This window comes from Schistocerca americana, chromosome 3 (genome assembly GCF_021461395.2).
Source record: "Schistocerca americana isolate TAMUIC-IGC-003095 chromosome 3, iqSchAmer2.1, whole genome shotgun sequence".
Classification (NCBI taxonomy): domain Eukaryota; kingdom Metazoa; phylum Arthropoda; class Insecta; order Orthoptera; family Acrididae; genus Schistocerca; species Schistocerca americana.
This window is the reverse complement of record NC_060121.1, coordinates 971,904,286-971,932,164: the sequence shown is the minus strand read 5'-3', so window position 1 is coordinate 971,932,164 and position 27,879 is coordinate 971,904,286. Positions and strand designations below refer to the sequence as shown.

The window sequence follows — 27,879 nt, the reverse complement described above, 5'->3', positions numbered from 1 at the left end:
GTAGGATTGGTTGCGGCCAACAATTATATAGGCTACACTCCCATAGTACGGCCTGCAAGTATCTTGCCGTATGGGCTCAATTTCTCTTCTTAGCGTCGTTCAGTTGTACATATAGTAGCCCAGCAACTGGCAGCTATACCGTAAGCCGTTTGCAGTCATCATCCGAGGCATTTTTGTGCAAATTTGCAGGCAAAGCTTCTCCTGCTCCACAAGGGTGTTGCCTCAAACACTGCCGCCTACAGACTGTGTGTCTTACTTCCCGCGCTTGCTCTAGGTGGCGTGCCAATTCGCCCTTGCCACCTTTTCCACTCCTCAGAGCCACTTCCGTTTCAAACAGATGCACACTGTCTTTTACATAACGCCTGTTTCTTACATTGTTCCTAAGCGTGACCATTTCTTACAACTGTCAAATTTACATCATCATGCACAGTTTATATACTCAAATATTTTTAAATACAAAACGTTATCAGAAAATTATTTAACGTAATAAACTATTTACATAGTATTTCACATACATTACTCAATACAATGTAAAGAACTTCAGCCTCCAGTATAGCACCCTTTACATTGTTGTTGTGGTCTTCAGTCCTGAGACTGGTTTGATGCAGCTCTCCATGCTACTCTATCCTGTGCAAGCTTTTTCATCTCCCAGTACCTACTGCAACCTACATCCTTCTGAATCTGCTTAGTGTATTCATCTCTTGGTCTCCCTCTACGATTTTTACCCTCCACGCTGCCCTCCAATACTAAATTGGTGATCCCTTGATGCCTCAGAACATGTCCTACCAACCGATCCCTTCTTCTGGTCAAGTTGTGCCACAAACTTCTCTTCTCCCCAATCCTATTCAATACTTCCTCATTAGTTATGTGATCTACCCATCTAATCTTCAGCATTCTTCTGTAGCACCACATTTCGAAAGCTTCTATTCTCTTCTTGTCCAAACTATTTATTGTCCATGTTTCACTTCCATACATGGCTACACTCCATACGAATACTTTCAGAAATGACTTCCTGACACTTAAATCAATACTGGATGTTAACAAATTTCTCTTCTTCAGAAACGCTTTCCTTGCCATTGCCAGCCAACATTTTCTATCCTCTCTACTTCGACCATCATCAGTTATTTTGCTCCCCAAATAGCAAAACTCCTTTACTACTTTAAGTGCCTCATTTCCTAATCTAATTCCCTCAGCATCACCCTACTTAATTAGACTACATTCCATTATCCTCGTTTTGCTTTTGTTGATGTTCATCTTACATCCTCCTTTCAAGACACTGTCCATTCCATTCAACTGCTCTTCCAAGTCTTTTGCTGTCTCTGACAGAATTACAATGTCATCAGCGAACCTCAAAGTTTTTATTTCTTCTCCATGAATTTTAATACCTACTCCGAATTTTTCTTTTGTTTCCTTTACATATACAGAAAATATACGAAGGGCGTTTGAAAAGTCCTTGCAAAATCCGAGAGATGGCACCACCCGCTCGTATCGAGGTAATGGTTAGTTAGTAGCATCTTTTGAAAGCACGTACACCAAGTTTCAACCATATTGGTCTTTTTCTTTGTGTTTGGCATTCATGTGAATCATGGAAGTCGAGGCATTGTCAAAAAATGGACGAAAAAAATTTGAAAGGCAAAACGCCTCAGGAGACTAAAGAGAAGCTTTATAAACATTACGGTGACTCTGTAGCTTCTATTAGAACCGTTTATAAGTGGTTTTAAAATTTTCGGTGTGGCCATGTGGGCACAAATGATGCTGAACGTTCCGGATGCCCTGTGGAGATTATGACTCCAGGAATCATTGATAAAATCCATAATATGGTAATGGATGACAGAAGAGTTAAGGTGCGTGAGATTGCTAGTGCTGTGGGCATCTCTAATGAACGGGTACATAATATTTGGCATAATTATTTGGACATGAGAAAGCTATCCGCAAGATGGGTTCCGCAATTGCTCACGCTTGACCAAAAACGGAATCGTGTGAAGTGTTGCAAGGATGGTTTGCAGCTGTTCAGGAAGAATCCGCAGGGCTTTAAGCGTCGTTTCGTCACTGTGGATGAAATATGGATACATTACTATACTCCCGAGACCAAACAACAATCTAAACAACGTGTTACCAAGGGAGAATCTGCACCAAAAAAGGAGAAGACCATTCCTTCTGCCAGAAAGGTTGTGGCGACTGTGTTTTGGGATTCGCAAGGGATAATCCACATCGACTATCTGGAAGAGGGTAAAACCATTAAAGGTGGATGTTGTTGATTGTTATTGGACCGTTTGAAAACCGAGCTGCAAGAAAAACGCCGGCGATTGGACCGCAAAAATGTCCTTTTCCATCACGACAATGCACCACAACACACCTCAGCAGTTGTGGTCACAAAATTAGTGGAAATAGGATTCCAACTCGTTTCATATCCCCCTATTCACCAGACTTTGCTCCCTCGGACTACTGTTTGTCACCCCAATCTGAAGAAATGGCTGGCGAGACAAAGATTTTATTCAAACGAGGGGGTGATTGCAGCAACTAATAGCTATTTTGCAGACTTGGGCAATTCCTATTATTCGGAAGGGATCAACAAATTAGAACAGCGTTGGACGAAGTGTATAAGTCTAACAGAAGACTATGTCGAAAAATAAAAAAGGTTTGCCCCAAACACGTAAGTAGTTTTTCTTTTTGCACGGACTTTTCAAACGCCCCTCGTAGCACCGATAGGCGAAAATTTTAAAGCAAAAAATATATAAAACTTTAATTAACTATAAACAATTAGTGTTATATATCCCCATTCAGTAGTCGTGTGGGGCAGTTAGATTCTGAATGGCGTTGGGTATAGCTCTTCTGACCCCATCCAACCCGTAGTCACATGATTGTCGTGCGGTAGCAACCAGTGTGCGAGCACCAGTGTCTCGAATTCATCACAACTTTCGAAGAAAAAAAATATTCACTATGTATCCGTATGTACTGCACGCGTCTTTCAGAACAAAATCCTGTTGTGGATGGTGAAATTCCCGCCGGAACTAGTTACTGTACATCAGACGTAGTGCTGACGTCAAGACGAAATTTGAAGTCCCAAGTTGCTCTTCTGTAGACACGGTTCAATCAGTACAAGAACTAAAGTGTACAGTGATTGTTAATAGGGAGTGTGACGGAAGCGAGACAGTGGAATTCGGTGCCAGTCTCCCCATCCCGAAGAGTACCAAGGAACTGCCGAACTTAATGCCCCCTTCCTACGAACGAATCTCCATCAACCCGTTGCTTATTGATTTCAAAGAACCTGGTGTTTCTGTCAGTGGGGAACGGTACCCACGTGATTATCAGGCCTTCTGTCTCTCAAAAAAGCTTTGTTGGGTCGATGATTCCATTCGGACGAAGAAGTGCAGAGACAGTTTCGGACTCTTGACGCTACAGCACACATGGTTTTACCTGTTACCTAGGTTAAAAGAACATTTGGGTGGAAAGCGATTCAGCTCCGACGACGACGTGAAAAAAGAGGTTCATAACTTTCTGAACAGCATTGCGGCGAGCTGGTATGACATGGGCATACAAAAACGGCCACAGCGTCTACAGAAATGCATCGACAGAAATGGTGCTTATGTAGAAAAATAGCTTAATGTTCATGCTATAAACTGATGTAAACCATTGTAGAAATAAACAGGTCTATCTACGGATAAAAAAAATAGAAGACCTTACTTTTGGGACTACCCTCGTATTTCCTGGCTGGTTCAAATGGCTCTGAGCACTATGGGACTTTAACATCTGAGGTCATCAGTCCCCTAGAACTTAGAACTACTTAAACCCAACTAACCTAAGGACATCACACACATCCATGCCCGAGGCAGGATTCGAACCTGCGACCGTAGCGGTCGCGCGGTTCCAGACTGAAGCGCCGGCGTACTTCCTTGGTTTTCACACTTATAGTAGATAGTGTCGGAAGTTCCATGCGGCATTTCGCGGATGATGCTGTAGTATACAGATAAGTTGCAGCATTAGAAAATTGTAGTGAAATTCAGGAAGATCTTCAGCGGATAGGCGCTTGATGCAGGGAGTGGCAACTGACCCTTAACATAGACAAATGTAACGTATTGCGAATACATAGAAAGAAGGATTCTTTATTGTATGATTATATGATAGCGGAACAAACACTGGTAGCAGTTACTTCTGTAAAATATCTGGGAGTATGCGTACGGAACGATTTGAAGTGGAATGATCATATAAAATTAATTGTTGGTAAGGCGGGTACCAGGTTGAGATTCATTCGGAGAGTCCTTAGAAAATGTAGTCCATCAACAAAGGAGGTGGCTTACAAAACACTCGTTCGACCTATATTTGAGTATTGCTCATCAGTGTGGGATCCGTACCAGATCGTGTTGACGGAGGAGATAGAGAAGATCCAAAGAAGAGCGGCGCGTTTCGCTACAGGGTTATTTGGTAACCGTGATAGCGTTACGGAGATGTTTAACAAACTCAAGTGGCAGACTCTGCAAGAGAGGCGCTCTGCATCGCGGTGTAGCTTGCTCGCCAGGTTTCGAGAGGGTGCGTTTCTGGATGAGGTATCGAATATATTGCTTCCCCCTACTTATACCTCCCGAGGAGATCACGAATGCGCACGGAGGCTTTCAGACAGTCGTTCTTCCCGCGAACCATACGCGACTGGAACAGAAAAGGGAGGTAATGACAGTGGCACGTTAAGTGCCCTCCGCCACACACCGTTGGGTGGCTTGCGGAGCATAAATGTAGATGTAGATGTAGATTTTTCTCGCAGCTCTTGATGGATCATCATCCTAAGAAATTTCACATTTGCCCTTGATCAGGTTAAACATTCTATGGCAGATTTTCTAATCTAGGAAAAGCAGACAAGGTACAGTGTGCGTAACACGCGAGTTGGTGGTAAAATAAGTTTCCACTGCCTTTCGGTGAAAGATAAAAACCGACTCTTAGACGACCGTCGATGAGTGAGGGATGAGGATTGTGGGGGGATGGAAAAGGGAGTTGCAAGAGGATGGGGTAGAGACTGATCTACCAAAAACATTTTGCTAGCAGAGAAACTGTACCCTAGAAGGACGTTTATCTTCGGGAGTCGGGAAAGAAGAAAATTGCTTCCGAGCGGGAGCCGTAGACATATATAACCTTCTTTCTATCTCCATTGCCAGTGTCCACTAGATAACCTTAAAACGTATGACTTGGAACGAGTTTCGTAAATGTTATCTCCTGACCTCCACCGCCACCCACCCTACACAGAATAAACAGTGAAAGGGAGATGGGGGGCGGCGAGAGAAGACTAATGCAGTATTTTATCTCTCTGTTCAGATAGGCCACTTCAAGCAATATAAAAAGTTCCCCCACTCCATAATTCTTCTCTGTCAAGGTTCTGGTTTGTTTGTGTGTGTATATGTTCTTCTGAGTAACCAGTCTCGAAACAAGACAATTAGAAATGTTGCCGTAACGCGTATGTATCAGTGGCAACTTGGTAAAGACTGTGGGCTTTGATCGAATTGTGGTACCGTTCCATTCGTCGGTGGTCATTTCGTCGTTCAGAGTGCGCACAAAATACTTGGCCTCTAGCAGCGGCCGCGCGGGATTAGCCGAGCGGTCTTAGGCGCTGCAGTCATAGACTGTGCGGTTGGTCTACATCTACATCTACATGATTACCGTGCAATTCACATTTAAGTGCTTGGCAGAGGGTTCATCGAACCACAATCATACTATCTCCCTACCATTCCACTCCCGAACAGCGCGCGGGAAGAACGAACCCCTAAACCTTTCTGTTCGAGCTCTGATCTCTCTTATTTTATTTTGGTGATCATTTCTACCTATGTAGGTTGGTCTCAACAAAATATTTTCGCATTCGGACGAGAAAGTTGGTGACTCAAATTTAGTAAGTAGATCTCGCCGCGACGAAAAACGTCTTTGCTTTAATGACTTCCATCCCAACTCGCGTATCATATCTGCCACACTCTCTCCCCTATTACGTGATAATACAAAACGAGCTGCCCTTTTTTGCACCCTTTCGATGTCCTCCGTCAATCCCACCTGGTAAGGATCCCACACCGCGCAGCAATATTCTAACAGAGGACGAACGAGGGTAGTGTAAGCTGTTTCTTTAGTGGACTTGTTGCATCTTCTAAGTGTCCTGCCAATGAAACGCAACCTTTGGCTCGCCTTCCCCACAATATTATCTATGTGGTCTTTCCACCTGAAGTTGTTCGTAATTTTTACACCCAGGTGCTTAGTTGAATTGACAGCCTTGAGAATTGTACTATTTATCGAGTAATCGAATTCCAACGGATTTCTTTTGGAACTCATGTGGATCACCTCACACTTTTCGTTATTTAGCGCCAACTGCCACTTGCCACACCATACAGCAATCTTTTCTAAATCGCTTTGCAACTGATACTGGTCTTCGGATGACCTTACTAGACGGTAAATTACAGTATCATCTGCGAACAATGTAAGAGAACTGCTTAGATTGTCACCCAGGTCATTTATATAGATCAGGAACAGCAGAGGTCCCAGGACGCTTCCCTGTGGAACACCTGATATCACTTCAGTTTTACTCGATGATTTGCCGTCTATTACTACGAACTGCGACCTTCCTGACAGGAAATCACGAATCCAGTCGCACAACTGAGACGACCCGGCAGAGGTTCGAGTCCTCCCTCGGGCATGGGTGTGCGTGTTTGTCCTTGGGGTAATTTAGGTTAAGTAGTGTGTAAGCTTAGGGACTGATGACCTTAGCAGTTAAGTCCCATAAGATTTCACACACATTTGAACATTTTTCTAGCAGCGTAGACGGAGCGGATTAGAGGATGGGACTTTGGTAGTGGTTCGCGCTCAGCTGTGAAAGGCCATCGCGCGGCAGGTTATGTCCAGTTCGATTGCCGAAACCTACGCACAAACGTATATCTCTATACATAAACGGTGTCCTGGCTGACTGATTCATCATCGCCCAGCCCAAACCGCTAAGTACAGAAACATGAAATTTGCAGATGGTGTTGATCTTATACTGTAGGCATTGTTTGGCACGGTTTAGAAAGTGATTGTTCGAAATTCCATCCCTAAGAGAGTTGAAGTAGAGAATAAAAGGTTTTTGAAAATATGTCGCTATTAAGGCAATTCTGAACTGTGAAAATTGGTATTTGGTTTCGCGGTCATAACTAAAAAAAGAAAAAAAAGAAAAGTTTCACCACTTTTGGGCCGGCTGGTGTGGCCGAGCGGTTCAAGGCGCTTCAGTCTGGAACCGCGCGACCGCTACGGTCGCATGTTCGCTTCCTCCTTCGGCCATGGATGTATGTGATGTCCTTAGGTTAGTTAGGTTTAGGTAAAAAAAAAATGGTTCAAATGGCTCTGAGCACTATGGGACTTGACTTCTGAGGTCATCAGTCCCCTAGAACTTAGAACTACTTAAACCTAACTAACCTAAGGACTTCACACACATCCATGCCCGCGGCAGGATTCGAACCTGCGACCGTAGCGGTCGCGCGGCTCCAGACTGAAGCGCCTAGAACCGCTTGGCCACACTGGCCGGCTAGGTTTAAGTAGTTCTAAGTCAGGGGGCTGATGACCTCACTAGGGGCATAAAATAGTGGGTGAAAGTTCATTTTGAAAATAAATCATTGTTAAAGTACTACTAAAGCACTTGTAAAGCTACGTCTTTGAAAGCTGATATTTGACTGTTCGGCTAGAAATTAAAAAAAAAAAAATTTGTGATTTTTGGAAATTCAGTCCTCAGGGGGTAAAGGAGGGGATGACAACTTTTATGAAGTATTTCGTTATGTTAAAACATATTTAAAGCTAAACCTACGAAAATTGGTATTTGACTTCTAATGAAATATTTGTTAGGGGATGAAACATTTTATCAAAATATCAGCACAAGAACATTCGGAAAAAGACTACACTTCTTAACTAGCGTAAAAAGTTTGGCTGATGCTACAATTTGTGAACAACATCAAAATTCGACTAAAGAGCAACAAAAGTCTGTGCAGGCCATACATTCTACGCGAGCAGAGGAGGTGGGCGCTAAGATAGTATCGTATAATTTGTAAGCTACGACTAGCAAATGTGCAAACGATCGTATTAACAGATTATGTCAGTATGACCAACAGTTCGACAAATATAGACGTTAGAAGCCACTACTTTCTCACTAACAAGAGTACTGCGCCTACTCGACTTCACCCATTCCCCCCAAATTCTTGGTATATGCAAGCTTGGTCAGAAGTGAAAGTGATGAAGTGGGAGATCCAATGGCCAAGTGTTCAGAAAAAAAATAGCATTCTTGGCGCAGGTCGGACGAAGCACGAGGCATTTATGTTAGCGTAGCTTCCACGCAACGGCTGCCGCAGCGGAAAGAGTACAGATAGGTAATCCGAGGATCGCAGAATCAAATCTCTAAACGGAAACTTTTTCATTTTTCATTTTCAATTTTTACTTTACTTACACCGCAAATAAACCGGAATACACTGACGGGAAAAAATAGCAACACCAAGAAGGGGTTGTGCGCCATTATCGAAAGTTGGTAGGTGTGTTTCTGCAATTGAAAGATGAAATGTATTCAGATTTCACGCCAGTTTCACGTAAGAGTGGCGATAGTACCCCAGCTATGAGGATGCAAATCAGGTTTGCTTTAAATACACGGTGAGTATTAGACTACTGGCCATTAGAATTGCTACACCACGAAGATGACGTGCTACAGACGCGAAATTTAACCGACAGGAAGAAGATGCTGTCATATGCAAATGATTAGCTTTTCAGAGCATTCACACACGGTTGGCGCCGGTGGCGACACGTACAACGTGCTGACATGAGGAAAGTTTCCAACCGATTTCTCATACACAAACAGCAGTTGACCGGCGTTGCCTGCTGAAACGTTGTTGTGATGCCTCGTGTAAGGAGGAGAAATTCGTACCATCACGTTTCAGACTTTGATAAAGGTAGGATTGTAGACTATCGCGATTGCGGTTTATCGTATCGCGACATTGCTGCTCGCGTTCGTCGTAATCCAATGATTGTTAGCAGAATATGGAATCGGTGGGTTCAGGAGGGTAATACGGAACGCCGTGCTGGATCCCAACGGCCTCGTATCACTAGCAGTCGAGATGACAGGCATCTTATCCGCATGGCTGTAGCGGATCGTGCAGCAACGTCTCGATCCCTGAGTCACCACAAGGGGACGTTTGCAAGACGACAACCATCTGCACGAACAGTTCGACGACGTTTGCAGCAGCACGGACTGTCAGCTCGGAGACCATGGCTGTGATTACCCTTGACTCTGCACCACAGACAGGAGCGCATGCGATGGTGTACTCGACGACGAACCTGGGTGCACGAATGGCAAAACGTCATTTTTCCTGATGAATCCAGGTTCTGTTTACAGCATCATGATGGTCGCATCCGTATTTGGCGAAATCTCGATGAACGAACATTGGAAGCGTGTATTCGTCATCGACATACTGGCGTATCACCCAGCGTGACGGTATGGGGTGCCATTGGTTACACACCTCGGTCACCTCTTGCTCGCATTGATAGCACTTTGAACAGTGGACGTTACATTTCAGATGTGTCACGACCCGTGGCTCTACCCTTCGTTCGATCCCTGCGAGACCCTACATTTCAGCAGGATAATGCACGACCGCATGTTGCAGGTCCTGTACGGGCCTTTATGGATACAGAAAATATTCGACTCCTGCCCTGGTCAGCACATTCTCCAGATCTCTCACCGATTGAAAACGTCTGGTCAATGGTGGCCGAGCAACTGGCTCGTCACAATACTCCAGTCAGTACTCTTGATGGACAGTGGTATCGGGTTGAAGCTGCATGGGCAGCTGTACCTGTACACACCATCCAAGCTCTGTTTGACTCAATGCCCAGGCGTATCAAGGCCGTTATTACGGCCAGAGGTGGTTGTTGTGGGTACTGATTTCTCAGGATCTATTCACCCAAATTGCGTGAAAATGTAATCGCATGTCGGTTCTAGTATAATATATTTGTCCAATGAATATGCGTTTATCATCTGCATTTCTTCTTGGTGCAGCAATTTTAATGGCCAGTAGTGTATTCAGATGTCACGCCAGTTTCGCATAAGAGTGGCGCTAGTACTGCAACTATCAAAAGAACCGTCGTGAGTATTAGTTAGCTTTGAGAATGGACCTGGTGAGTTGAAGTTAGTCAGGAATGCCTTCAAAATGACAAAGAAGCGATTATAAGCATCTCACTGAGTGAACGGTGTCGTGCAATAGGGCTACGAGAAGCTGGATGTTTCTTCTGCGATATTGCTGAAAGACTTGGCAGGAATGTAGCCACCGTACATGATTGCTGGCATCGGTGGGCACGAGAATGTAAAGACGCAACAATATCGGGCTCCGACTGGCCATGTGGCACTACCGAGAGGGATGGTTGGTTGGGTGGTTTAAAGATTAAAGGGACCAAACTGCAAAGGTCATCAGTCCCTTGTTTCATAAAAACACAGAGCACAGTGAAACTTTCCACCAGTCAGGCGAAGCACTAAAATAAAAATTCCGGGGGAAGAAAAGCCCCATGGTCAATGGTGAAACAACACGGAAAACGGAGCACAGCAACAAAACCAACAGAGATAACAAAGGCAGAAGGAATTAAAACTGCACAGCAGAGGACTGTGGCTGGCTGATCACGAAAATAATAGGATGAGCCATGGTGGTCGCCGTATGGTCCTGGCGCATCGGAGTGTAGTCGCAGCAGCAATCTCACAAGGGAACCTCCCCATCGCACCCCCCTCAGATTTAGTTATAAGTTGGCACAGTGGATAGGCCTTGAAAAACTGAACACAGCTCAATCGAGAAAACAGGAAGAAGTTGTGTGGAACTATGAAAAAAATAAGCAAAACATACAAACTAAGTCGTCAATGTGCAAGATAGGCAACACCATGGATCGTTTGAGCTCAGGAGCGCCGTGGTTCAGTGGTTACCGTGAGCAACTACGGAACGAGAGGTCCTTGGTTCAAGTCTTCCCTCGAGTGAAAAGTTTAATTTTTTGTGTATTTGGACCGCAAGTTCAGCAACAGGTGAATAGGGTACTTGCGCAAACACCGAATGTCATTGTGAATCGCAGTGCGTCAGGAAAAATGGAGGAAGGACTAGTGAAAGACTTTAATGGACGTGTGATTGCTCCTTACGCGGACAAAGATTTTGCCTTACTCCTTGACAGCTATACTGGACAGAAGGATCCGGCATCGTACAATTTTAGTGTGGGAGTAGATGTGATTACCATTCCTCCAGGTTGGACACCTCTTGTGCAACCTTTAGATGTGTTTGGCTTTCGGCAAGTGAAATCCTTTGTGAAAAGATTCTATGATTTTGCAAAGCTGTACAGGTACACAGCGCAGTATTGGCTCTGAGCACTATGCGACTTAACTTCTGAGGTCATCAGTCGCCTAGAACTTAGAACTAATTAAACCTAACTAACCTAAGGACATCACACACATCCATGCCCGAGGCAGGATTCGAACCTGCGACCGGAGCGGTCGCTCGGCTCCAGACTGTAGCGCCTAGAACCACACGGCCACTCTGGCCGGCAGAGCAGTATTGTTTACGTGATCGTGTGTCAATTATCAAAGTTCAGACACTCACACATAATCAACTTCGCTCTCCAAAATTCCACGACATGTTCAGATTTGCTTGGACATACGCAAGATTTGACGGCCTACACACGGAAAAATTTGAAAACGTTAAAAACATATGTTTTGACAGAGGACAGGGAAAACTGTGCGACTGTGAAGCTGTTGCATTCATTTGTTGCAGTTTATGCGACAAACTCTTACGTTTTCATCACTTTTTTGGGAGTGATTATCACATCCACGAGAAAACCTAAATCGGGCAAGGTAGAAGAATCTTTTTACCCATTCGCCAAATGTACAAGTTAGGTGGGTGAACAACATATTCCTGTCATGTGACTCACATGCCGTCACCAGTGTCGTATAGAATACATCAGACGTGTTTTCCTGTGGAGGAATCAGTTGACCTATGACCTTGCGATCAAATGTTTTCGGTTCCCATTGGAGAGGCACGTCCTTTCGTCTACTAATCGCACGGTTTTGCGGTGCGGTCGCAAAACACAGACGCTAAACTTATTACAGTGAACAGAGACAGCAATGAACGAACGGACAGATAATAACTTTGCGAAAATAAAGAAAGTATACTTGGGTCGACAGAAGCGTCCCATTCCACGCGTCGGCTTTGACCCGTGACGTAAGGGTGTTGTCGTGTGTGACGTCATGACGGCGCGGAGTTTGGTTTGTGAGTGTGGCGTGTTTGTAGATGTTGTCGTGTTGTGGTTTGTTGTGCTCTCTGGTGGTATGTTCAGGGTTTTCGTTTGTTTGGTGTAATGGGCTCTGTTTGAGTGTCGGGTCTGTTTTTTGTGGAATTCATTTCAGTGAGTTAACGATTTTGTGTGAAGGTTAATTTAGTGTTGTTCGCTGTACATCGTCTGGTGATTTTAGTAAAATTAATCGGTTGTTGTTTTTGTTCAGGAATGGATATGACGGATAAAATTAACAGTGCGCAGGTCAAGGGAAGTGTTCGATCCCAATGTGTGGCTGTGTATGTTGATATTGGTATCGGGAGATGTTTTTGAGCTATATAGACCAAGGGAAGTGTTTGACCCTAATTTATGGGATCGGGAACTGCTGTTTAGCTATATAGGTCAAGGGAAGTGTCCGATTCCAGATGATATTGTGTTTAGTGGTATTTGGGGAGTTTTGTGATGCCGGTGTTTTTCGTCGTTTTCTGTGGTTTTGTATGCGGGTTGGTGTCTAAATTTGTTTATATTTAGTTTGCCCTCACCCAAAAACACCCCATTTCCCGCGCTTGTCGCGTTAGTGTCATTAGGCTTTTTGTGGAAAGTGTGTGTGTTTGTTTGTCGATATATTTTCGTCCTCATAATGTGTACGTACCAACTTTATATGCGCCATGTTGGAATCGTGGTTTATGGCCGTTTCAGCCATATTTGCGACGTCATGGGTCAAAGCAGACGGGCGGGATCGGACGCTTCCGTATTTCCGTATACTTTTCACGCGAACCAAGGACCTCTCGTTCCGCAGCTGCTCACGCTGACCACGGGACCACGGCGCTCCTGAGCTTACGCTGTCCTTGATGTTGCCTATCATACGCATGGAGTACTCAGTTCGTATATTTTGCTTATTTGTTTCATAGTTCCACACAACTTGTTCCTGTTTTCTCGACTGGTCTGTGTTCAGTTTTTCAAGGCCTATCCACTGTGCTAACTTATAACTAATTCCGAGGGGGGTGCGATGGGGAGGTTCCCTTGTGAGCAGCACTTGGAACCACAGTGACACAACGAACTGTTTCAAGTCGGTTACTTCAAAGACAGCTCCAAGCCAGACTCCCTGTAGCGTGCATCCCACTGACTCCAAACCACCACCATTTGCGACTTGAATGGTGTCAAGCAAGACCTCATTGGAGGGTCGGGTGCAGGTCCTGTTTTCTGAAGAAAGCTGGTTCTGCGTAGGTGCCAGTGATGTTCGGAGCCTAGTTGATGGCCTGTAACAAACCTGTCTGCACTTGTAACCTCCCCCTCACTTATCGACCTTAATGACAGGGAAAAATTAAACCGCGTATACCTAATGGAAATCTGGGAAAAGCAATCGTCACCGAAGTTAATCTGTCGGTAAAGAGGGAGAAAAGGGTTACATCTAAATGAAAGGAAAAATGCAAATGAAACTGGTGGAAATTAATTTTGAGAAAAGGGTAAAACTAATAAAGAAAGTAAATGTGCGGCCGTTACGTTAACAATTAACTAGCGGTAATTAGATATTTGAGATTTGGGGAAATTACGGTCGCCAGTCCTATGGACAATTACTATAGTAACTGAAAAAGAAAGGTTATTACACACATAATTAGCACTAAAAGCGTGGCAACTGAAAGTTGACACGTGTAGTGTGAAAACTGAAAGTTTGTCAGAAGTAATAAATTTCGCTACACTCTGACTTAATTTAGCAAAAGAATTAATAAAACCGGAAAATCGAAAGTTAATTTAGTGAGTAAAGTTAATAGTGAGCTTTCTTTCTGAAGCACATCGAAATTCAGTAAGATACGGTTAGTCTTGGACTACCTCAACAATCATTTCAAAAGCTACTTGAATCTACGCAATTTAGAAATAAGAGATTTAACTTTGAACTTGAATTAAATGATTCTGAACTATTAACAATAGTAAAATTTAGTACGTACCAAGCTGAGCTGTAGTCACAGGTAAGCTAAAATATGCGAACAAAACTCGCAATCTTAATTTGTGCTTGTCTAATCTAAATATTGTAGCCAGCTATGAATACCTTAACTGAACTTTGAAATTAAAGCAGTGAAATCGAATGCTTTTACTTTAATGCTGACGTTTGAATTTCAACGACACTCGAGTTTATTCCGGAAAAGGAAGGGACCCTACTTGGCAATGCAATTGGGACAATGAGCAACAACTGTTCATGCTAAGTTGCTGTAATTATAGTTACGAAAATGGAACAGTTTGAAAAGCTGAGGTCTGCCACACAGTTCTAAAACTTTACGTGCTTCCAGTCTTCCTTGTTGGTTGATTGAAGGTTTGCAGTCGTCGATCGAGGAGGTGGCGACAGTCACTCATTGTCGGCCGTCGCTGTTGCAGAAGCTGGATGTTGGCGCGCCTTCTTCTCGACACGGTCACCAGGCGAAACGGGCTCTTGATGTGCGCCAGCTAATGCTTCCCGTCCGCGACACCGTGTCAGAAACTATCGTAGCAAGTCGAGCGCAATTACATGCTGCCCAACCCCGAAAGCGCGGCAACTCGCGGGAGCGTCACACAACACACCTGCTCCACTGCACCACCCCAGCCAGACTCTCTCTCTGCCCGCGCTCCACACGGCAGAGTTAACACCACCAAAGATCCTAAACACTTTCGTTCTCCACACGACCTATCGATGTATCCGTTCGATAGTATAGTTTTCCCTAGGGCAGACCCAGCGTATAAATACAACTAATATTCACAAAACAAACCAACATAAATGTATATATATATATATATATATATATATATATATATATATATATATATACAAACAGTAAAACAATTACAATACATAAAGAGACAGAAATGTCACATCTTTAGGTAACAAAACAAGAAAAAAATTTGCAGTGCAATAGATGGAAATAGGAGGATATGCATTTCCGGCGTTACACACTCTACACTCTTATGGCCTAGGGTATGATTTCGTATGGCAGCAGGAGCACCTTGACTGCAAATTTGCACGTCAATCTGGTGATTCGACCTGTTGTGCTGTCATTCACGAACAGCACTCCAGGCGGTGTTTTCCAGCAGGATAACGCTCACCCACGCATCTCTTTTGTAACCCAACATGCTCTACAGACTGTCGACTTGTTGCATTGGCCTGCTCGATCACCAGCTCTGTCTCCAGTCGAGCACATATGGGACATAATCGGACGACAACTCCACCGTCATCCACAAACAACACTGACCGTCCCTTTATTGACCGGCCACATGCAACAGGCATGGAACACCCTCCCACAAACTGACGTCCGGCTGCTATACAACACAATGCACGCACGTCTGCATGCTTGCACTCAACATGCCGGCGATTACACCAGTTATTAATGTACCAGCATTTCACATTTGCAATTGCTTATTTTGCGCTTACAGTAATCTGTGATCTTGCAATGTTAATCACTTAGATACGTTACCTGGAGAAATTTAATCCAGACATTTCATTAATCTACATGATTCTTTCTTTTTTTTTTTTTTTTTTTTTTTTTTTTTTTTTTTTTTTTTTTTGTGATTTTTTTTTCCATCAGTGTATGAATAAACTAAGCCACTCGTTTGTAGCGCAGTTTGCTATGACACTTTTCGGTAAATTATTGCCGACAGTCTACGTATGCCCACAAGAGAGTACTTGCTCTTTTTGAAAGGAGGATTAAGAAAACGGTGGATGAGCACACGGCAAAATACAGAAATGTCGTTATTACTTCCTCAGAATCTGGAAAACTTACAATAGCCTAATACAAACTTTCTTTTTACTAATATAATGAAGCCCTACGTGCAAGAGAACAAATTTCTACTTTTGGCTGACTCGTGGGGAAGACAAACAAATCCAGAATTATACGACGATTTTTTTTCAAAATGCAGTATTAAAGTGATCCCCAAACGCACACCGCTAGTGCAATCCTGCGACGTCTATTTTTATCGTCAGGTAAAAAATTTGATCAAAAAAGAGAGAAAAAGAAATTACATCCCGAGAACTATGCATTACAAGACAGTCCATTGAACTTCACCAGGTACCCTCGCCAATATTTGGTGGAATGAGGCGTTATGCGCAGTTTGCTGCTAACTGTGTGATGGAAGCAAACCTTTTATAAATGTAATGCAAGTTTTCTTTTCTGTAGGAACTTTCAACTATGTAACTGTAAAAAAAATGCGGCATTTGTAACGTCTGCATGATGCAGAGAGAGAAACTGCTCCTTGTGTTTTTGCTATCGATATAGTCCCATAAGGCGTAAATCATCAACCATATCGAAGTTCACGTGTGCTCCTTATAATCTCTCCTTGGAATTTATTTCCAATTCCACATTTCCCTTTTCTTTTTCATGTCATGCCTTTTGCCTTTATCATGTCATGCCTTTATCATGTCATGCCTTTATCATGTCATGCCTTTATCATGTCATGCCTTTATCATGTCATGCCTTTATCATGTCATGCCTTTATCATGTCATGCCTTTATCATGTCATGCCTTTATCATGTCATGCCTTTATCATGTCATGCCTTTATCATGTCATGCCTTTATCATGTCATGCCTTTATCATGTCATGCCTTTATCATGTCATGCCTTTATCATGTCATGCCTTTATCATGTCATGCCTTTATCATGTCATGCCTTTATCATGTCATGCCTTTATCATGTCATGCCTTTATCATGTCATGCCTTTATCATGTCATGCCTTTATCATGTCATGCCTTTATCATGTCATGCCTTTATCATGTCATGCCTTTATCATGTCATGCCTTTATCATGTCATGCCTTTATCATGTCATGCCTTTATCATGTCATGCCTTTATCATGTCATGCCTTTATCATGTCATGCCTTTATCATGTCATGCCTTTATCATGTCATGCCTTTATCATGTCATGCCTTTATCATGTCATGCCTTTATCATGTCATGCCTTTATCATGTCATGCCTTTATCATGTCATGCCTTTATCATGTCATGCCTTTATCATGTCATGCCTTTATCATGTCATGCCTTTATCATGTCATGCCTTTATCATGTCATGCCTTTTTCATCTCATGCTTTTTACAAAAATATTAAAAGTACAATACATCTAACATTATTTCGACTTATTTGGAATGTAATTAACGTGTGGTGTACAAGTCACTGTGCTCCACATTTTATAAGGCTGTGTTTTAGTTTCAGATTAGAGGGCCGCAATATTTTCTGCCAGATCTTTCCTCCATTTAAAGTAACGTTCAAGCGAATGTGGGGAGAGTTTTGAGGTTTTATGATTTGTGCAGCTCGTTTCCCAAAATTTTAGGGAGGTTATCAACGTGTGAACAGGGTCACTGATTCACAAATGTTTTCTGTAAGTGCTCAGCCAGTCGCATTTTCCTGTGCCGGCATATTAGGTTCTTTTTCGTTTTACTTACGTTTTAATCGCAGTCAAAGAACCTTTCAAACAGTCTCCATTGTCTTATGGCGTGTGAGATACCGTGATTTTATGGGTCAACGTGAGTGAAGTGGGACTCACTCCGTCATAACTATTTTAATCATTTTATCCACATTCTTTTTTTTTATTATGTATAAGAGCGCTGATAACCTCGATATTGAGCGCCCGTAAGCTTCGAACACACACACACACACACACACACACACACACACACACACATACATACATACATACATACATACACACTTACACACACTATAAGCAACAGAAAATTTTATTTCTAGCCAAGACCTGCGGTACCACACATTTGGACGAAATCGGCGATGACATGTTCGCGCGGTCCCCTTGTAAAGAGCTTTACTTAGTATCCAGTTGTCTCGGGTTCACTTCCCGGTCAGTCCAAAGATTTCTATACGTCACTTGTCACATATTTCACATCTGGCAGTGGTTGTAAAATCTGAAAAATGCCTCATCGTGATTCGGAATCCGCATTAATTGTCAATCCCTCCTACAACTCGTCAATTCAAACGTCAGAGTAAGACAAAGCTACATCCTCCAATAGGACCATGGCTTGTAACGCAATATGGTGTTCAAACCTGTCTTCAGACTCATCACAACTTTACTTCTGTATACAGCGTTACTCCTACTTCCATGTTCCATTGGTCCGAAGTGTTAATCACTGGCGTTGTTAAATGTTGCCTTCATGGAGCTGCAGTGTTAATGGCCAGCAGTGTATTTTGCAAATTCCACTGGAAGACATTAAAAGCGACGCACCCAGAAGAAATTTTTCGAATAGAACGGAAATTGGCACATGTGATGTACATGTACAGACAAACAAATTATTACAATTGCAGAAAAATTGGATGATGAATAAGGAAAAGAGCTCAAACTGAGCAAGTCAGTAACTCGTTGGCCAACCTCTGGCCCATATGAAAGCAGTTTTTCAGCTTGGCATTGGTTGATACAGTTTTTGGATGTCCTCCCGAGGGATATCATGCCAAATTATGTCCAATTGGAGTGTTACATCGCCAAAACCCGAGATGGTAGACTGGAGCTGTCCGTGCTCCATACGTTCTCAATTGGGGAGACATCCAAGGACCTTACTGACCAAAGTGGGCAGCAGAAATTCGCGCCGTGTACGGGCGGGCTTTATCTTCCTGAAATATAAGCCCAGGATGGCTTAGCATGAAGGGCAACAAAACAGGACGTAGAATATTACACAGTACGCCATCACTTCTGGTTTCCGGGCTGTAAGCAGTGTGACAGGTAGGCATGAAACCGCTGCCAGGGGTCTCTCCAGAGACTCTTGGCTGGTCATCGGGGCTCAGTTCGAAGCAGGACCCATCACCGAACACAGTTCTGCTCCAGTCAATGACATTCCAGGCTGAAGAAGCTTCTAGTGACGCCCTGGAAATCGGTGGGATACCAACCTGTCACCCGCCGTACGGCCCAACAAAGAAGAGCGATGGTCTAGGGTGCCATTTGTTTTCATTGCAGGACCCCTTTGGATGTCATCCCGGTATTGCGAATACATAGAAAGAAGGATCCTTTATTGTATGATTATATGATAGCGGAACAAACACTGGTAGCAGTTACTTCTGTAAAATATCTCGGAGTATGCGTGCGGAACGATTTGAAGTGGAATGATCATATAAAATTAATTGTTGGTAAGGCGGGTACCAGGTTGAGATTCATTAGGAGAGTGCTTATAAAATGTAGTCCATCAACAAAGGAGGTGGCTCACAAAACACTCGTTCGACCTATACTCGAGTATTGCTCATCAGTGTGGGATCCGTACCAGATCGGTTTGACGGAGGAGATAGAGAAGATCCAAAGAAGAGCGGCGCGTTTCGTCACAGGGTTATTTGGTAACCGTGATAGCGTTACGGAGATGTTTAACAAACTCAAGTGGCAGACTCTGCAAGAGAGGCGCTCTGCATCGCGGTGTAGCTTGCTCGCCAGGTTTCGAGAGGGTGCGTTTCTGGATGAGGTATCGAATATATTGCTTCCCCCTACTTATACCTCCCGAGGAGATCACGAATGTAAAATTAGAGAGATTAGAGCGCGCACAGAGGCTTTCAGACAGTCGTTCTTCCCGCGAACCATACGCGACTGGAACAGGAAAGGGAGGTAATGACAGTGGCACGTAAAGTGCCCTCCGCCACACACCGTTGGGTGGCTTGCGGAGTATAAATGTAGATGTAGATACCCAGATAGGTCTGTGGTACGACGACAATATTCTACGCGTCGTTTTGATGCCTTTTGTCGCAGGACATCCAGGGCTTACAGTGCATATAATATCCAACCGCACACGCAATAGTTGCCACTGCTTGTCTTCGCTCTTGTCAAACCCTACCTTGGCCAGAAAGGTCGCCGGATCTCTCCCCAATTGAGAACGTTTGTAGCATTATGGGCAGGACATTCCAACCAGCTCGGGATTTCGGCGATCTAACGCGCCAGTTGGACAGAATTTGGTATGATATCCCTCAGCAGGATGTCCAACAATTCTGTCAATCAATCCCAAGCCCAATAATGCTTGCATAAGGGCCAGAGGTGGAGCAACGCGTTACTGACTTGCTCAATTCGTGACGCTCTTTCTCTTCAATAAATCATCCAATTGTTTTGAAACTGTACCCACTTGGTTGTCTGTTCATGTAGATCACATCTGCCGCTTTCCGTCACATTCGGATAATTTCTTCATGGTTCGTCTTTCTTTTTGGAGTGTATATCTCACAGGTGTCCGCAGCTCGTGGTCTTGCGGTAGCGTTCTCGCTTCGCGAGCACGGGGTCCTGGGTTCGATTCCCGGCGGGGTCAGGGATTTGTCCTGCCTCGAGATGACTGGGTGTTGTTGTATCGTCTTCATCATCATCATCATCATTCATCCCCATTACGGTCGGAGGAAGGCAATGGCAAACCACCTCCGCTACGACCTTGCCTATTACGGCGGTGTGGGTCTCCCGCATCGTCCCCTACGCTCCTTGGAGTATGGGACATCATCGTCATCATCATCATCATCATCATCTCATAGGTTTACTCATGTCGACGCAACCGTTTTGTCCTGCAAGATTTACTGGCAGGAGGAAAAAGAAACAGCTGACACAGAACGTTGTGTTCGGCGTCGTTACACAACAGGATGGGGGAGGTGTTGACGCAGCAGCAGCTCCGGGGGCAAGGCGGCGGTGCTGCATAGGGGCGGATGTGGGGGCGAGGGCGGGGGCGGCGTGTTGATTGAGGGCGGCGAGGCGCGCCGTGATTCGGGTACAGGTCGCCGGCCTTTCCTCGCCGCTGACATTTAAGGCCGCTGCGTCAACGGCGCGACATTTGCGGAGAGTGGAGCGGCTCCCACCGACCGCCACCTGTGGCTTTCTGGTCGCCAGTTAGCAGGCGCTCACCCGGTCCTTCACAGCCAAGCTGCCGCCGCCACGCCAGGAAGTCGTATAAAGATCCTCTCATTCTGAAACTGACCTCAGTAGTAGAGTGCTGCAACGCTCCATGTTTGACCGGTCACTGCTCGCCTGTTGACGTGGGGACCGAGCAGCTCGTGTCCGGCCCCACACGACTCGGCTCGGTCACGTACTCGCCCCATGTCTGATGTCCGGATTCCGGACACGCGGATAACCGAGCATGACCGGTCACCTCTGACGTCTCACCTCGCCTCGCCACGGCTCGCTTCTCTCTCTCTCTCTCTCTCTCTCTCTCTCTCTCTCTCACTCACTCACTCACACACACACATACAATGTATTTATCTCTGTCTCTCTCTCTCTCTCTCTTTTAATACAAAAGTAACATTTCCAAGAACAGGTACGAGACACAAGTAAATTCATAAAGCAATTTGGAAGTAAAATGATATTTCAATACAATCGTGGATAGAAGACGAGTCACATTTCCAAACAGAAGATATATTTTTCCTTTCATTAATAGGAAACATTAAATAAGTGTTGTCCCTGTAATCTAGAAGACAACCATCTTTATAAAGAAAGCATACAAAGAACATTAAACATTTACAGACGTGACTTGTACTTTCCACTTGTTTGCAACAGAAACAAAATTGTAGTTATTGTTTATCAGCAGTAAATCACTTACGCGTTCCGCATTTATCTGGCTGCGGCGATTTGTTACTAACATGCCGGCTTTACTAAAGCATCTTTCACTAGGTGCGCCTGTTGCTGGGATACAGAAAATACGTCTTGCTACTGCAGCCAGGCCTGGCAGATCCGTCTCATGTCTGCTCCCCCACTTTAAGAGGTCATCATCATCTCCGGGGTACATCAAAATGTAGAGATCTACTTCATCTGCTGCGGATGATCTGTTGTTCCTCCATTCCTTGAAACGAACTCTCTTTCTGGGTGGTGATGACACAGTACTTGAAGCATCTATGATAATAGAGTGTGTAAGGATTCCAGCATAGTGTACAAGCTGTTCCAGCGTGTGTAGGCCTCTAGTTTCAACGATGATTTCAAAGACGAGCAGAGGCTACTCAATGTACCTTATAATGCATTTTACAGTATTTATTGTTGATGCGATGTTCGGGGCATGATTTAGCAAGAAGTTATCTTCATCGAAACTATGGATAACTGTGTGTTTATACAATGAGCAGCACAAGGAATCCTTTCGTGATTTTCCAAAGCCTTTATTACATTGGCACCCTGGTCGGAGACAAAAACAAAACTGTGCAACATGTCCGGAGAAATGTCCCAATCACCCATCCTCTCTTCAATTTCTATCATAATATTTACTCCCCTCTTCTTAACTCCCGGCAATTTTGTTGTAAATAAAACATTGTTCACAACAGACCAATCTGTGTTAATGTAATGTGTTGTAAGCGTTAAATAGTGCACCAGATTTTGCGAACCAGACCACATATCATCTGTCGCAGCACATATTTTATTAATAACTTCTGCAATAACAGAAGGCATTATGCTGTTTCGTATTGTATCAGCTCGTTCTTTGACATGTCTGCTTACAGTAGAGGGATGTGGCATGACATCTGCACGTTAACTTCTCCATAATGCGCACCTAGATGTGCTATCTTTAGCACACATGGCAACACACTTTGCTGTAATACTATTTTTTATTACTGCCGATATCCGTGAAGGAGCTGTATCTTTGTGAGGTTTCTTGCAACTGTGTTTCTTTAAATGAGTGGTTCCCGACTGGAAACACGACAATGTGGAGCAGTTTATGCACGATACGTACCCAGTAGACGCACTGTTTTCGTCTACAACCAACAGAAATTTACTCCATACTAGGCTTTTTAGACCTTCCAGTTTCTTCAATGTATAAACATTGGTTTCAATCTTACATCTTACTGCACTGGCATGATTACAGAGAGAGAGACACACCACACGGATAATGACACGTGTAATGTGTTTGACGTTACGTGCTACGTATTCGCTCACGGCATCTATGCTCGGTCACTAGAACTAGTGCGGGCAGCCTATCCAGTTAGGGTGTGCTCGCCCCATTTCGTGTTTTGTGCTCGCTTACTCGGTCATGCAAGACTCTACTCAGTAGCCCACTGTGGCACTGAACACACTTGGCCCCACTAGCCGTTTGACACCATAAAGATACGAGGGCTATTCAGAAAGTAGCGAACGTTTCCGTCTGACGCCGCTAGGCGCGCGCCGATCGCGTATATTTTGGTATGTGTGTCCTCGGCAGCTCAGTCGGCGTCCATTCGTGACAGCGGGAACGTCTCTGCGCGTCTGGTTTTTCCGATATTCGAATCCGAAATGTGCGCTGCAATCGAAAATCCCGCCAGTTGTGAGGTGCGGTCTGTGATAAGGTTCCTGTTGGCAAAAAACCTAAAACCTATACAAATTTATCGCGAACTGTGGAAAGTGTACGGAAACGACGTAATGAGCGAATGTTCCGTCCGGAAACGGTGCATTCGGTTTAAAAAAATATAATATGCAAAAAATTTGTGATTTCTCAAATTGGGGAACAATCAAGAACGGGGTGCTGCAAGGTTCGGTCTTGGGTCCTGTGCTGTTCCTAATATGTATTAATGACTTGCCAACCTATATTCACGAAGATGCAAAGCTGGTACTTTTTGCCGATGATACAAGTATAGCTATCACACCCGACAGACAAGAATTAACTGGTGAAATTGTAAACGATGTTTTTCAGAAAATCATTAAGTGGTTCTCTGCAAATGGGCTCTCATTAAACTTTGACAAAACACAGTATATACAGTTCCACACAGTAAATGGAATGACACCATTAATAAATATAGACTTCGATCAGAAATCGGTAGCTAAGGTAGAATATTCAGAATTTCTAGGTGTGTGCATTGATGAGGGGTTGAACTGGAAAAAACGCACTGAAGATATGCTGAAACATTTGAGTTCAGCTACTTATGCTATTAGGGTCATTGCAAATTTTGGCGACATCCATCTCAGTAAATTAGCTTACCACGCCTATTTTCATTCTCTGCTTTCGTATGGCATCATATTCTGGGGTAACTCATCATTGAGTAAAAGAGTGCTCTGTAGTGTTGGCAGAAGAGCCAACACTGGGTTTCTAGAGGAGGCCGAAATGCACGCGTTTAATTACACGCTGACTGGCGTGAGGTCTGGAACAGGACAATATCTTGAGAATTGCAAATAAAGTACGTAGTTCATATAATACTTAACTTTAATCCACAATTGTAGAACATCGCACTTGATGATACATGCTTCACATAATAAATATCAATTGAATACGGCGCCTTGCTAGGTCGTAGCAAATGAAGCTGAAGGCTATGCTAACTATAGTCTCAGCAAATGAGAGCGTAGTTGTCAGTGATCCATCTCTGGCTAAGTCGGCTGTACAACTGGGGCGAGTGCTAGTAAGTCTCTCTAGACCTGCCGTGTGGTGGCGCTCGGTCTGCTATCACTGACAGTGGCGACACGCGGGTCCGACGTATACTAGCGGACCGCGGCCGATTTAAAGGCTACCACCTAGCAAGTGTGGTGTCTGGCGGTGACACCACATGCTCATTGCACAAAAGCGTGTAATCAGAATAATTGCTGGAGCTCATCCAAAATCATCCTGCAGACACTTATTTAAAGAGCTAGGGATCTTCACTGTAGCCTCACAATTTATATAAATTCACTTATGAAATTTGGTATTAACAATCCAAACGAATTCAAAAGTAATAGCGGTGTACATGGCTACAACACTAGGAGAAAGGATGATCTTCAGTACTCAAGGTTAAATCTAACTTTGGCTCATAAGGGGGTAAATTATGCTGCCACAACAGTCTTTGGTCACTTACCTAATAGCATCAAAAGTCTGACAGATAGCCATATAGCATTTAAAAGGAAATTAAAAGAATTTCTTAATGGCATCTCCTTCTACTCATTAGATGAATTTTTGGATATAGTAAGTGGGTAATTTCCCCAAAGCCCACAAAAAAATTAAAAATATTAAGTGTCATGTAATATTTTGTGTAATGTAATGTAGCGGGACTTTGAGTTTCGCCGCGCTACACTCGTTCCCTCAGATAAAAAATATCCCGTCGCAGCGGTATGAGCGCTCGACGGCAGAGAAAATACTAAAATTGTCACTCTTTCTTTGTTTTCTATCCGTTTCTTGTTCGTCTCTTGATAGCCGAAGCTTAAGGCAGACGTGATCTGATGAAGACGTAAAAAAAAATACTTATTAGCTAGTCTTGATCTGATTTTAATGTGTAGACATATTGTGGAAGTTGTTAAGAAATTCGGAGGATGGAAGTAGCAAAGTAAATTAAATTGCATACAGTATCAAGATGATTTTAATTGGTATAAATTAGTGATTCCTGGACGATTGCAAGATTTCGGAGCAGACTTTTCACGCAGAAATGAAGGAGATTTTTGAAGACCTGGACGCCGCACGAAAGAAGACAGGTTAACCTGGTAAACGATGATCTCTCATCTACGCCATTTTCCCCTGTCAGTAGCATTTTGTTATTCTCTGTTCTTTTTCAATACTCTCTGTAGTGGAAATTGGTTTAACTTTTGCTCAAAAACGCCACAAGGACCACCCCAACAATAGCTTTTCTGTAATACGAAGTCCGATTTGCTTTTCATTCTTTCCCTTTTTTTTCACGGTCATTTACGATTTTAAAACCCCTTTTTTATTCACCATTTTTTCCCACATTTTCAAACTTTTCCTTTTTCTTTTCTTCTCATTTTCTTTTTTTTATTAAACACTACAGTAATATCTTGTATAGACACCTTTTATTAATCTGACACGCTCTACATCATTACGAAGTGTTGTATTCATGATCAATGGAACAAGTACTAATCTAATCTAAATGGCCGAACCAACGTTCATGATGAAGAGAAGAGTGGACCCCCGAGCACTGTGACTGACGGTCTTGTCGTTAAAGTTGATGAAACTATTCGTGAAAACCGTCACTTCGCAATAACGGAACTTCCGCTTTCTTTTCCACAAGTTTCACACACTTTGTTGTTTGAAATTGTCACTCAAAAGCTAGGCTATCACAAATTTTGTGCACGATGGGTGCCCAAAATGCTTACGGATCACCATAAACAACAGCGAATGGGAGCAATGTTGACATTTCTGGAGGCGTACCACAAACACGGTGATTCATTGCTGGATCGAATCGTAACCGGTGACGAGACTTGGATGACACACGTCAATTGCGAGACAGAATTACGGTCCATGGAGTGGGGGCACACAAGGTTTTGTTTATGCACGACAATGCCCGACCTCACACGGCAGACCGCACTAAAGAACTCCTTAACTCATTCAAATGGGAAATTTTCCCTCATCCGCCCTACAGCACCTATCCTGCACCAAGCTACTTCCCCTTGTTTCCCAAGATGAAGAACTGGCTTGCAACGCAGCGCTTTGAAGACGACGCGGAACTCCAGGCGGGCGGGCGTGACTCACTGGCTGAAGTCTCAGACGGCAGAATTTTATGACGAAGGTCTTTCAAAGCTTGTCCACCGCTATGATAAGTGCCTCAATGTGTTTGGTGACTATGTGGAAAAGTAGTATGTCAGTCTATCTTTCAGATGTATACAGGGTGATTCAAAAATGCATGTAAATATTTCAAGGGTGTATTTGTGAGGTAAATATAAGACAAAAATGTTCTATACAATTTTTTCCATACTTGGCTTATTACAGAGTTATGAACAAAACAGGATAATACATTCAATACAACGTAAGGTATTTAATTCCCAGAGTTCACAGTTTAATTACAGTGCATTTGGACTAACAACGCAAACTGATAAATAAACGTGACGTAACAAACTGAAACAATTCCTCGCGAACACTGTATTAATTTAGGTCCTGTTGATTGAACTACAGCAATGCACAATAACTAAGGAAAATTGAAGCATTTTACAGACTGTACTCTACTGTACTGTATTTGCACAAATCTTAATGCAATGCATGTTCAAAATGCTGTCCCTGAACTTGCAGACAGACCCGTGCTCGTCGCATCAATGATCTCTGCACATTACACAGTCCGTTCAACTCTCCACGAATAATTTCACAACCACCTTCAATTCTTTGTTGTAGCACTTCTCTGTTCGGTACTGCAGAAGAATACACCAATGTCTTTAGTCGGCCCCATAAATAAAAGTCTAAAGGGTTCAGGTCAGGTGATCTGGCTGGCCAAGCAATTGGTCCTCCGCGACCTATCCATCGATGTGGATACGCAGAATTGAGGTACGCCCTTACGTTGCGGCTGTAATGGGCGGGAGCACCATCGTGCATAAACCACATGGTGGCTCGTGTTGCAAGAGGGACATCCTGTAACAATCCAGGCAATTCTCCCTCCAAAAATTCGCAGTACGCGTGCCCATTCAGCCTTGGAGGCAGAACATGAGGTCCGAGTAAGTAATTCCCCACAATACCACACCAAATGTTTATGGAGAATTGATGTTGATATCCACGCACAATTCTCGCGCCAGGATTCTCGACAGCCCACTGGTGCATATTATGCGAATTGATTACACCCGCACGAGTAAACATGGCCTCATCTGTGAATAATATCCGCCGAATGAACATTGGATCATTCAAATGACGCTCTTGTAACCACTGGCAGAATTGCTGACGGCGAGGATAGTCTTCAGGTGTCAATTCGTGCACTTTTTGCAGGTGAAATGGATGCAACTGTTGTCTCCGAAGCAGCCGCCATACAGTAGATTGTGGAAGTCGTACAGCTGCACTAATTTGTCTCGTACTGATAGATGGATCTTGGTC

General features: G+C 43.7%; 1 protein-coding gene across 1 annotated transcript in view; it reads left to right on the top strand.

Annotated features, from left to right (window-relative positions):
• Window positions 1-27,879, top strand: part of LOC124607439 (proton channel OtopLc) — a 736,982-nt gene that overhangs the window by 512,786 nt on the left and 196,317 nt on the right. The window lies entirely within an intron of this gene.